This window comes from Bombina bombina, chromosome 1 (assembly GCF_027579735.1).
Source record: "Bombina bombina isolate aBomBom1 chromosome 1, aBomBom1.pri, whole genome shotgun sequence".
In the NCBI taxonomy this organism is placed as follows: Eukaryota; Metazoa; Chordata; class Amphibia; order Anura; family Bombinatoridae; genus Bombina; species Bombina bombina.
In genome coordinates, this window is record NC_069499.1 from 1177354757 (window position 1) to 1177368333 (window position 13577).

General features: G+C 37.3%; 1 protein-coding gene across 1 annotated transcript in view; it reads left to right on the forward strand.

The window, feature by feature from the left end:
- The first annotated feature begins 3931 nt into the window (after positions 1-3931).
- The window catches only part of LOC128663856 (serine/threonine-protein kinase tousled-like 2), an 894029-nt gene continuing 884383 nt past the window's right edge, over positions 3932-13577 (forward strand). Inside the window, exon 1 of the mRNA XM_053718402.1 lies at positions 3932-4398. The gene's annotated coding sequence lies outside the window, so the exon portion shown is untranslated. The remainder of the gene's footprint in view (positions 4399-13577) is intronic.

The following is a 13577-nucleotide window of genomic DNA, read 5'->3' on the forward strand; positions in this document are numbered from 1 at the left end:
CATTTGTTTTCAGACAGACAATGTCACAACTGTGGCATACATCAATCATCAAGGAGGAACTCACAGTCCTCTGGCTATGAAAGAAGTATCTCGAATTTTGGTTTGGGCGGAATCCAGCTCCTGTCTAATCTCTGCGGTTCATATCCCAGGTGTAGACAATTGGGAAGCGGATTATCTCAGTCGCCAAACGTTGCATCCGGGCGAATGGTCTCTTCACCCAGAGGTATTTCTTCAGATCATTCAAATGTGGGAACTTCCAGAAATAGATCTGATGGCGTCCCATCTAAACAAGAAACTTCCCAGGTATCTGTCCAGATCCCGGGATCCTCAGGCGGAGGCAGTGGATGCATTATCACTTCCTTGGAAGTATCATCCTGCCTATATCTTTCCGCCTCTAGTTCTTCTTCCAAGAGTAATCTCCAAGATTCTGAAGGAATGCTCGTTTGTTCTGCTGGTAGCTCCGGCATGGCCTCACAGGTTTTGGTATGCGGATCTTGTCCGGATGGCCTCTTGCCAACCGTGGACTCTTCCGTTAAGACCAGACCTTCTGTCACAAGGTCCTTTTTTCCATCAGGATCTGAAATCCTTAAATTTAAAGGTATGGAGATTGAACGCTTGATTCTTCATCAAAGAGGTTTCTCTGACGCTGTGATTAATACTATGTTACAGGCTCGTAAATCTGTATCTAGAGAGATATATTATAGAGTCTGGAAGACTTATATTTCTTGGTGTATTTCTCATCATTTTTCTTGGCATTCTTTTAGAATTCCGAGAATTTTACAGTTTCTTCAGGAAGGTTTAGATAAAGGTTTGTCCGCAAGTTCCTTGAAAGGACAAATCTCTGCTCTTTCTGTTCTTTTTCACAGAAAGATTGCTATTCTTCCTGATATTCATTGTTTTGTACAAGCTTTGGTTCGTATAAAACCTGTCATTAAGTCAATTTCTCCTCCTTGGAGTTTGAATTTGGTTCTGGGGGCTCTTCAAGCTCCTCCGTTTGAACCTATGCATTCATTGGACATTAAATTACTTTCTTGGAAAGTTTTGTTCCTTTTGGCCATCTCTTCTGCCAGAAGAGTTTCTGAATTATCTGCTCTTTCTTGTGAGTCTCCTTTTCTGATTTTTCATCAGGATAAGGCGGTGTTGCGAACTTCTTTTGAATTTTTACCTAAAGTTGTGAATTCCAACAACATTAGTAGAGAAATTGTGGTTCCTTCATTATGTCCTAATCCTAAGAATTCTAAGGAGAAATCGTTGCATTCTTTGGATGTTGTTAGAGCTTTGAAATATTATGTTGAAGCTACTAAATCTTTCAGAAAGACTTCTAGTCTATTTGTTATCTTTTCCGGTTCTAGAAAAGGCCAGAAAGCTTCTGCCATTTCTTTGGCATCTTGGTTGAAATCTTTAATTCATCTTGCCTATGTTGAGTCGGGTAAAACTCCGCCTCAGAGAATTACAGCTCATTCTACTAGGTCAGTTTCTACTTCCTGGGCGTTTAGGAATGAAGCTTCGGTTGATCAGATTTGCAAAGCAGCAACTTGGTCCTCTTTGCATACTTTTACTAAATTCTACCATTTTGATGTATTTTCTTCTTCTGAAGCAGTTTTTGGTAGAAAAGTACTTCAGGCAGCGGTTTCAGTTTGAATCTTCTGCTTATGTTTTTCGTTAAACTTTATTTTGGGTGTGGATTATTTTCAGCAGGAATTGGCTGTCTTTATTTTATCCCTCCCTCTCTAGTGACTCTTGTGTGGAAAGATCCACATCTTGGGTAATCATTATCCCATACGTCACTAGCTCATGGACTCTTGCTAATTACATGAAAGAAAACATAATTTATGTAAGAACTTACCTGATAAATTCATTTCTTTTATATTAGCAAGAGTCCATGAGGCCCGCCCTTTTTTTGTGGTGGTTATGATTTTGTATAAAGCACAATTATTCCAATTCCTTATTTTATATGCTTTCGCACTTTTTTTATCACCCCACTTCTTGGCTATTCGTTAAACTGAATTGTGGGTGTGGTGAGGGGTGTATTTATAGGCATTTTGAGGTTTGGGAAACTTTGCCCCTCCTGGTAGGAATGTATATCCCATATGTCACTAGCTCATGGACTCTTGCTAATATGAAAGAAATGAATTTATCAGGTAAGTTCTTACATAAATTATGTTTTTTTTATATAAAAGGACTTTAAAATACCATTATATTGTTAAAATGACATGCTCTAATCCTTAAAGGGACACTGAACCCAATTTTTTTTTTTTGTGATTCAGATAGAGCATGCAATTTTAAGCAACTTTCTAATTTACTCCTATTATCATTTTTTCTTTGTTCTCTTGCTATCTTTATTTGAAAAAGAAGGCATAAGCTTTTTTTGTTCAGACCACTAAACAGCACTTTTTTATTGGTGGATGAATTTATCCACCAATCAGCAAGGACAACTCAGCTTGTTCACCAAAAATGGGCCAGCATCTAAACTTACATTCTTGCATTTCAAATAAAGATACCAAGAGAATGAAAAAAAAATTGATAATAGGAGTAAATTAGAAAGTTGCTTAAAATTTCATGCTCTATCTGAATCATGAAAGAAAAAAGTTTGGGTTAAGTGTCCCTTTAAAGTGATGTTAAATCCTAGCATTTTTAAAATACTGAGATTTACCAAGTGCTACACATAAAGAAGACTTACAGTCATGAATAATAAACAACTTCATGCTGAATGCTCATTATCTACCATGGCAAGCACCTAAGGCACCCACGGCAGAACACTATTTTATCGAAAAGGTGATGTTGGCCAATAGCGTGCTAGCTATCTGGCGATGATCAAATCCTATTATCAAATTTACTTTGCTCTCTTGGTATCTTTATTTGAAAAAGAATGTAAGCTTAAAGGGACATGAAAACATTATTCCATGATTCTATTTACTTTGCTTCCTTCTCTTGTTATTTGCTAGAAGGTTTATCTACGTAAGCTCAGGAGCAGCAAAGAATCTAGGTTCTAGCTGTTGATTGGTGGCTGCATATATATATATATATATATATATATATATATATATATATATATATATATATATATATAGATTGTGAATGGCTCACCCATGTGTTCAGTTAGAAACCAGTAGTGCATTGCTGCTCCTTCAACTAATGATACTAAGAGAATGAAACAGATTAGATAATAGTACATTTGTTTACAATTGTATTCTCTATATGAATCACGAAAGAATTTTTTTGGGTTTCATGTCCCTTTAAGAGACAGCTCATTTTTGGTTCAGCACATGGGTAGCAAATGTTGATGGTGTCTAAAAGAAATAGGTTGGCTCCTACGCTTACATTCTTGTTTTTTCAAACAAAGATACCAAGAGAATGAAAACAAATTGAGAATAGGAGTAAATTAGAAAATTGCTTAACATAGCTTCTTCTATCTGAATTATAAAAGTTTAATTTTGACAAGACTATTCCTTTAAGCAATCCATAAATAACTCACTAGTATACCACATGAGACAAACATGAACAGGTAGCAGGATCAAGAGCTGATGCTATAAAACTATTCACTTGCCAACACCCACTTCATCAACAGATACCTATATTTTTTGGACAAAGCCCCTAGAAAATCGTTCAATAAGCTTCCTTCCTGTAACCTTACCTAATAAGAACAAAATCTCTTTGAATTGACATAAGGTAGGACAGTTAAAAGTTAAACATGTTAAACCACCAGGTTCCAAACCATTGAGAACTCATTTTTCCCTTGTTCAAGCGTTCTCTACTATTTATACCTCCCTAGCAGGGCTGTGTTCTAAGAGCGGACATTATGTCAGCCAATCAGCGTTTGCACACACTCCTTTCAGAGGCCACATGGGCGGGCAAATTGTGCGCGCTCCCGCAACCTCGCACCCCTTCGGGAGTAATATTGGCGCGGTAATTTTTATCGTGGACGCGCATCTTCCCTTCGAGTCTCGCGAGAAAACCAGCGGTTTCACTATCGTGTTTACACTAATTAAACCCATTACCCTGATAATCCGAACCGAGCCGATCCGGATTAACTCGGGTGGGAGGTCCCGTAGTCGATTTTGCCCATATATCCTAAAAAAAATCACCTCATATTATTCCAATTAATTCAGTTTTTATTATCAATTGATGTAAATTTCCATTTATCGTATTTTTGAGGTACAAAAATATATTTTTTTAACTTTAAAGACCTTCTTCTGTGGTGGGGCCTGATTGGGGTTCCCCTTTCCGCCCCCATGTGTCTGGGGTCACCGCGCTCAGTGGGTGGGGCGCCGGCCTGAGGGGTTAGGAAAGTCCGGGGATTTGCGGCCTAGGTAATTACAAGGCCTTAGAAGAGAAGACGGATCACTGAGGCGGGAAAGGCCCCCCAAGATCGGGTGACTAAGACTCCGAGGGTGACAGGTAACCGGGAAGAGGGCGGTCAGGACATGAAAATGTGTCTGCACAAGTGACAGCGCTTGACACATGAATCTGTTGTGTAAATCTTAGATCAAAAAGGCAAATCTGCATGCTTTCATGATTACAAATCACATCGTACGCTAAACTTCTATCACTTAAAGACATGCAAAACTGTAGAGCCTCTACATATTCTATCTAGTGATATAATTACGCGTTATTGTTTTATGTAAAGACTAAAATCAAGTTAAACACTTGGTATTTATGTAAAAAGTGCTAATACGGAAATGCATGTGCAACAGAGTTTACGTCATCTATACAGACGTGTATTAATTGAATTTCCTATCAATAAGACTCATGCATTATTATAAAAGTAACAGCATAATGGTATCCAGACCTTCAGGCATGTGAAGGGACAACACATTGGTATCCAGAGTTCCAGTAACTTAAAGGGACAATCTGATAAATGCTTTAATTTGTTTATAGTATTTTATTTGTGTTAAGTTTCAGAAAGGGGTTAAACACATAGTTAAAGTTTCAATCAGCTCAACACTGATCTAATCAGCATTGACATATGCTTGCAGTCACTAAACAGGGCTGTGTTGTACTTTATTTTGCCAGTAGAATTAGCCTTCAATAACTAGTAGTACACCTAAATTCTTGTATTTTAAGCAATTTGCTATTGATATGTGTGTGTGACCCATTGGTATTATAAATTAGAACTAATTTATAAACAGAGTGTGTGTAAAATGTATTTTTATGTAGTTACATTTGATCAAAAGTATTTTAGAGACATAAAACACAAAGTTTAAATGCACTTTAATGCTTTTTCTTTAGTTCAATTAAACATATTAGGAAAATGCATCTAGTAAAACTGTTGGCTCATAGCTGAGCAGATAGCATATTTATATATGCTCCCTTATTTGGACATCACACTTCTAAAAAAGCCAGAGCTGTGTTTGAATAAATACAGTTGCATATATTCACATGCTCTTTGCATAGTGAAAGAAATTATTGAAATGTTGATAACTTTAGCTAGAACTCTTGCTAATGCAAACCTATTATCAAAATGCTCCATTCAAAACTGAAATGGATTAATGTGCTTGTCGGTTTTGAGTTTTTTTTTTCTTTTCTTCTTGTGTGAAGGCAGCATTTTAAAATGTTTTTTTTTTTTTTTAATATAAAAAACCCCTTAATATGGGATTTGCATTCGGATCCTTTGTGAGGATCCGTATGCGGAAGTAAACAGCAGCTTGTGTACTTTTAATATTTTTGTAGCTGGGTTTATTGTAGCTGGGTTTATTCTTGTAAAAGATCCCCACTCTAAGATCTGCACAGATCTTAGTGTGGGGATCTTTTACAGGAATCAATCCAGCTAAGAAAATTTCTGAAGGGTACAAGCTGCTTTTTGCTTCCTCATTCAGATTCTTATGATGGATCTTATATAGTTAGTTCTGAGAAAACTTCTCCTTCATCAGCATGACAAATATATGCAAAACTCACACTTTTATAGTGAAATCAAATTTACTCCATACCTGTGTAACACTCAGTGGCGCCAAAGTGCAGTGCTGGAACACAAACGATGCGTTCCATTACAATAGAAAAATGGAAGTTGTCAATACCTCACTTCCGGTATACACAAAAAATAAGTTATCAAAACCAAACTTCAGTGAACATGATAAATCCAAACATAGTGAAAAAAATGTAAAAGGCCTGGCATCTCTCTGCCACTAAATACATAAGAGTCCAAATACAGTGTGTTATCCCCACTTAATACCTCTTTTTCTTATAGTTTGCAAACCTATCACAGTGTGTAGCATGACATCATAGTGTACATCTGTTATTTATACTGGCCTGTGGATTGCATTTTGAGTATCATGCCCAGCAAATTCCTTCTTGCTTAGCATACATCACCCTCTGTGACTAGATCTTACATTCACATGTCATCCTAACATGGGCGGAGTCATACAGTTCCATGTAGTAAACAGACTGTAGTCATGGAAACAGAGCTGCTACATACATAACACTGTGTGTATCCCATAGTGCAGTGATTTTCAACCACTGTGCCGAGGCACACTAGTGTGCCGTGAGAGATCAGGTGTGCCGCCGTGAATTGGTCCCTTCCCCCAAGGCAGAACATGCTGCAATCGATTCACACATCATCAAGACTAATTTGTATATAATACTTTTATTATCCTTTATGTTTGAGTCAAGTGCTGTGCATGACTGCACTGTGAAGCTGGCTGGCTCACGCATGGTCTCATCGATGATCATGGCCCCACCACTGGCACCATCTCAGAGATCCCAGCCATGAGCCATTGATTGCCTCACACCCTCCCAGACCAGTCTGTCCCTCTGCTCTAGACCGGTCATGTTCCTAACTATTGCTGGCGCTGCTGCACTAGTCCACCACCATGTGAGGAACGTGACTGGAGATGAATGAACAGGCTTTAAAGAGCGGAACAACAGGCGGCTGGTTGGCAGCAAACAATTTGTGTACTGTGGATCAGAGTGAGTGATATCTGTGGGGACCGGAATCCGGATCACCGGTAAGTTAATTAAAGTAAACTACTGTCTTTATGCACTCACTCACAAATTCACAATCACTTTGTCTAATACAGTGGTCAGATTATTTCAAGCCATCTGATGTTGTGCATGAGCCTCTATCAGTACTACCCTAGCCGGGGAAACTGCTAACACACTGCCGGGAAGGTTTGCTCAGCCCAGTAAGTAACCCTCTGGTTATACTGGGTGCGACTTCATGTCACAATGTCTTGCGACCGATTGTTCAGATTTGCCTTTTTCAAGGGCCAGCCGGATAGCCCGCCTATGGTTCGCCATCCTCTCCTGTAGTGTGCCGACGGTCTTTGTAACGTAAAAAACTTGAACATGGACAGAATAACAGACCACATGTGGTATTGCAGGATAGTGAGTGTCCAAAGGTGTATATCCAATTTGTGTGTGGATGATGGAAGGTTTTGGTTGCAATGAGGCCGTTACATGTAGTGCACACAAGGCATCTATACGACCCCCTGATATTCACTTTAGATTTCACCATGTAACTCTGCTTAGGGTCTGTTCTGACCAACATGTCACGTAGGTCAGTCCCTCTTTTGTAGACCACTATGGGTGTAAGGTTCTGTGTAAATGGAAGTCTGGGATCTGATGCTACCACCGGCCAGTGTGTTCTCAAGATTTTACCTGTATCTGTGGTGTTGGGTGCAAAGGTACTAGTGGCCATTTATTAATTTATTCCCATCAGATGTCTTGTTTTTTTCTTCAATGAGATCTGCTTTGGTAAGTAGCGAAACTCCTTCCAGGGTACTGTTTACTATTTGTGATCTATACCCTCTCTTAAAGGGACACTGAACCCAATTTTTTTTTCTTTTGTAATTCAGAAAGAGCATGCAATTTTAAGCAACTTTCTAATTTACTCCTATTATCAATTTTTCTTCGTTCTCTTGCTATCATTATTTGAATAAGGCATCTAAGCTTTTTTTTGGTTTCAGTACTCTGAACAGCACTTTTTTATTGGTGGATGCATTTATCCACCAATCAGCAAGGACAACCCAGGTTGTTCACCAAAAATGGGCCGGCATCTAAACTTACATTCTTGCATTTCAAATAAAGATACCAAGAGAATGAAGAAAATTTGATAATAGGAGTAAATTAGAAAGTTGCTTAAAATGTCATGCTCAATCTGAATCACAAAAGAAAATTTTGGGTACAGTGTCCCTTTAAGGAATTTCTCATTTACTCTTTCCAACTGGGAGACCCCTGTAGCACTGTCAGAATTATTCCTCATTGTTCTGATCATCTGTGATCTGACTATTCCTCTATGGAATGCTGGAGGATGACAGCTATCTGCCCTGAGTATGGAATTTCTGTCTGTGGGTTTGCTATATAATGTAGTACCAAGTGTTTGGTCAGAAATGAAGGTATTAAGATCCAGATAATGGATTTATTTGTCACTCATGGATAATTTGAACCTGATAGTGGTATCTGTACTATTAAATACCTCAAACCACTCAAGAAGTTTTTGCTGACTCCCATGCCAAACTAAAAAATTGTCATTGATGTATCACTTTTGCCCCAGAGGTATTCATCCTCAAACTGAGACCTATAAATGTTAGCATAGGATGGGGCCATGTTTGACCCCAACGCTGTGCCGGCAACCTGTAGGTAAAATTTCTGTTCAAAACGAAAAGTTTTTTTCTCAAACAAAACTCTGTAAGGGTCAGCAAGAACTCAACTGGGGGTCCTTCATAATAGTCGCTTTGTGTCAGATGTTCCTTCACTGCCAACAGTCCAGTCGTATGGGGAATAATAGTATACAGACTGTTAAGGTCCACGGTAGCTAGTATATCACCAGGCTCTATACTAACCCCCTTTAATTGTCTAATAAGGTCATTGGATCCAAAATGTACTATTGAATATTCCTCACAGTGGGTTGTAAAAGCATGTCAATATACTGGGCTACTGGCTGTGAAAGGGATTGTACTGCTGAGACGATAGGACGTCCAGGGGGATTGTCAAGTGTTTTATGGATCTTTGGTATTGTGTATAACACCGGGATCCTAGGATGTTGTGTCAGACAGAATTCATATCTGTTTTGTGATATAGCCCTGTTCAAACCCTAATTTGATGAGACCATCAAGTTCCCTTTTGAATAATGTTGTAGGGTCAGTAGGTAACACAAATGGAGTTAATAAAGAAATAAACACATTAAAAAGTGAAACTTTATTGTAACCATGTTAAAAGTTCCTTAACACACAGGAACTATTACACACATGAAAATCCTTTTTGTCCTCTGAATAAAAGGGTTAATTATCAGTCCAGCCCTTTTGCAACATTCAGTTTGTGTTAATAGGCAAAAAGATTCATTCAGTTTCACTTTTTAATGCATGTTTTTCTTTATTAACTCCACAATTTACATATTGTTTAAATTAATACTGTGCTCAATTTAGCATAGTGGTGATATATATCCCCGAAAAATCTTTTGGAATCAGTAGGTAACACTTTATAAGTGCCAATGACTGCAAGTTGCTGCATAAGTTCCGAACACTACAGGTGGAACACATCTAGCCATTGTAGTCACCAGCAAATGACATCACTCCTTAGATCTTGGTATGTGCTTTAGGAAATATAGCTTTGTACCTCCCTGTCCAGTAGGCCATAACAGGATAGGTACTACAGACCAGGGAAGCAGTCCTTGTAGCCTTAACCCGGATAGGATGAGACGTGGGTCTAGTTGGCCTAAGCAATCAGATCGATATTTCCTTTAGGGATTTGTCTGTGTATAATCTCTAACGCAACCTTCCAAAGGTGATGGCTATAAGGAAGGGTCACTCTTTACACATGTAAGATTATCCGAATAGCCTGTGATCCATGTGTGAAAACTAAATGTCATTCTATGTTACATGGACATAAAGGCACACACATGCATATTGATAGTGAGACACATATGTCTGATGTTGGTTATATAGCATTGGACATGCATACTTTGATATTGCTAGTTGTGCTTAGAGGTTAATCTACATGGTTACAATATACATTAACCAAAGGAATAAGATGTATAGAGATAAAGATATATTGGTAATATGTGGAAGGTATATGATATTCTTATACCCATTTGTCCTGCTCAGATAAATTGTGAGATACACAGAGCCACATTATTGGTTGCTAATATTCACTATAGATAAATGCAACTGAGTTTCCTATGTGCCTTTAACAATTTTTTTATTTTTATGTTTAACATTTTTTGTGTGTTCAACCATTTTATGTTAATTATTTAAATATGTAGTCCACCCATATCAGGGAAAATGACACACATAGGCGTAGACAGATCGAGTCATTTTGCATGTTGAAGATTTGTCATAACATGATACCAATAGTATAAATATCCGTAAAACCAAAATTCAGTATGGGATTTATAAAAATCTTAGGCATACTATGTTAGGAACACTTGCATCAAGTAGATAGTACCATGGCTGTGGATTTCATCATAGACACTGTATACACTATGGGATACACACAGTGTTACGCATGTTGCAGCTCTGTTTCCATGACTATGGTCTGTTTACTACATGGAACTGTATGACTCCGCCCCTGTTAGGATGACATGTGAATGTAAGATCTAGTCAAAGAGGGTGATTTATGCGAAGCAAGAATGAATTTGCTGGGCATGATACTCAAAATGCAATCCACAGGCCAGTGTAAATAACATATGTACACTATGATGCTACACACTGTGATAGGTTTGCACACTATAAGAAAAAGAGGTATTAAGTGGGGATAACACACTGTATTTGGACTCTTATGTATTTAGTGGCAGAGAGATGCCAGGTCTTTTAAATTTAATCATGTTCACTGAGTTTGGTTATGATAACTCTTATTTTTTCTGTATACCGGAAGTGAGGTATTGACAACTTCCGTTTCTCTATTGTAATGGAACGCATCGTTTGTGTTCCAGCACTGCACTTTGGCGCCACTGAGTGTTACACAGGTATGGAGTAAATTTGATTTCACTATAAAAGTGAGTTTTGCATATATTTGTCATGCTGATGAAGGGGAAGTTTTCTCAGAAAACATTTCATTAAACTTATTGATGATTTGAAAAAGTTCTGAGTGCTTTCATTCGTTTTTTTGGAATATAGATATAGATCTATCTCTCTCTCACAATTATCCCAAAGAGTCAAAAAAAAACTCACTTTTAAAAATTCCAGTGAGTGCTAGGTATTTGTGTTATATTACTAACATCCAGGGAACCCAGGTGGTTGTCAGTCGTGAGGGCGGATTCACTTTAACAACTTGGAGATATTTTTGTTTTGGATGCTTGTAGGCGTTTCACTGCCCACCAATAGAGCAGTGGGTGTGGACTTAAAGAAATAGTCTAGTCAAAATTAAACTTTCATGATTCAGATATAGCATGCAATTTTAAGCAACTTTCTAATTTACTCCTATCAATTTTTCTTCGTTCTCTTGGTATCTTTTTATTTGAAAAAGTAGCAATGTAAGCATCAGTGCCGGCCCATTTTTGGTTCAGCACCTGGGTAGAACTCTCTTATTGGTGTCTAAATGTAGCCACCAATCAGCAAGTACTACCTAGGTGCTTAATCCAAATATGGTCCGGCTCCTAAGCTTACATTCAAATAGATACTACGAGAACAAAGAAAAATTAAGAGTAAATTAGAGCTGCAACAACTAATCGGCATAATCGATTATGAAAATAGTTGTCAACGAATCTCATAATCGATTAGTTGGTTTGCAATTAGATGGTCTGTGCACAGCACCAGCTGCTTTACTCTAATGAGCTCCTGCATATGGTATTGTGTTTTATGGTTATGCCTTTAGCCTAAAGGACATCTACAGACATTTTACTTTTCACTTTTTCAGGACTCTATAAGTTTCTGTTTAAGTATACAACTATTCCTATCTTATTTGCAACCCAGAAATAAAATAGGAGTCATAGTATTGTTTATATCAAATCAAGTGATTTGGGACTATGCTTTGCATGATATAGTGCCAAGCTTATTATTTGCACCTAGCCCTAGATTGATGACATTTGTTATATGAATTAATGTCGCTATTACCTGTTTGCACAATTATTAGCGGATCGCTTGCTATTGCTGATTATATGTACTGTATAGATAAAAGTGTAAGGCTGTGTCCTTTTTACTGATATATAATCTTTAGCCCTTTTGCCTTTTTTTTTTATTATTTTTAATTAATTGGAATATGTACCAAATTCAACCTCTGTAAGTATATATCTGTTATTTTAAAAGGGGACTAGATATTTTTCCCCATAGCCTTATAGATGGTGATTTACCATTGCATATAGATATTCAATATATTTTTATGTTAAAATGAAGTCCAGGCTTACTTTAAGAGGCCCCTTGCATTGGTGGAAGACTAACAAAGATAAATATCCCACCTTGGTGAAATTGGTAAAATCCTATTTATGCATCTCAGACACCTCAACACCATCTGAGCGCCTCCTCTCTGCTGCAGGCAAAATAGCTTGCAAAAAAGAGAGCCAGTTTCAGCCTGGAGCATGTGGACATTATGATATTTTTGGATTTCAATGCAAAGTTTCTGAAAGAGTGAATAACAGAATGTTATAAACAGTGATACTCTACCTCTTACTAGTTCTACCTCTTTTCAAACAGTTTGTGGTTTTGTTTTGCTTAATTATAAAAGTTTGATCTGCTGCTTAAAAAAATTGGACCAACAGTTGTTTTAATGTAAAGTTTTAGTAGAGAGTTTATATTTATAACACTCAGTACGGGGATTTTATTTTAAATATAGGAAAAAAAAATATTTATTTTTTATCCGATTAATCGAAAAAATAATTGGCCGATTAATCGATTATGAAAATAATAGTTGCAGCCCTAGAGTAAATTAGAAAGTTGCTTAAAATTGCATGCTTCATCTGAATCATGAAAGTCTAATTTTGAGTAGACTATCCCTTTAAGTCAGGGAGCAGTCAGTTCCCAGAGATATGCTGTGCACAGTTGTACTTCCTGATAGTTAAAGCAGTGCCTTTTTGCCTTTAACATTTATTAAAAAAAAATAAAAAATTTTTAACACGTTAAAGTAGTACTTTTACATGTGTATGATAGAAATGTTTTGCATTTACTGTTTCCTTAAACAAAAAATGGATATGGACATTTTCTACCATGCATATAGACAGAAAAAAGTGGCTGCACACACACATGACAATGCAGTGTGTACATCAGCACTTATAAATTAAAACGTTCATGGTTGTGATTCACATCCATACATAAGTTTCCCTGTGAACATTACAGTACTACACAAAAATTAGTCAACGGTCATCTATAACATTTTATTAAGGGACCTCTGGTATTACCTTACTGTGCACTACATCAAAATGATGTTAATCTAAAATGGCCCTGTAGCTTAAAAAACTAAAGTTTGTCCCTAGCAATTGGACCAGTCATTTTTGTTTTCATTTATTCCTACCCTGTGTTTGGTTGTGTTCATGTTACTGATTTCTTTCCCTTGTGAAAGGGACAGCAAACTTTATGAAAAACTAAAGTACATTTTAAGAATTTTACATTACACAGCTATTGCTTACCTGTAGATGTTCCAAAATAATTTGGTAAGAATACTTTGGAACCCCAATTGGCTCCGGCTCAAGCTCCAGGCAATGCAATTTTTTTTTT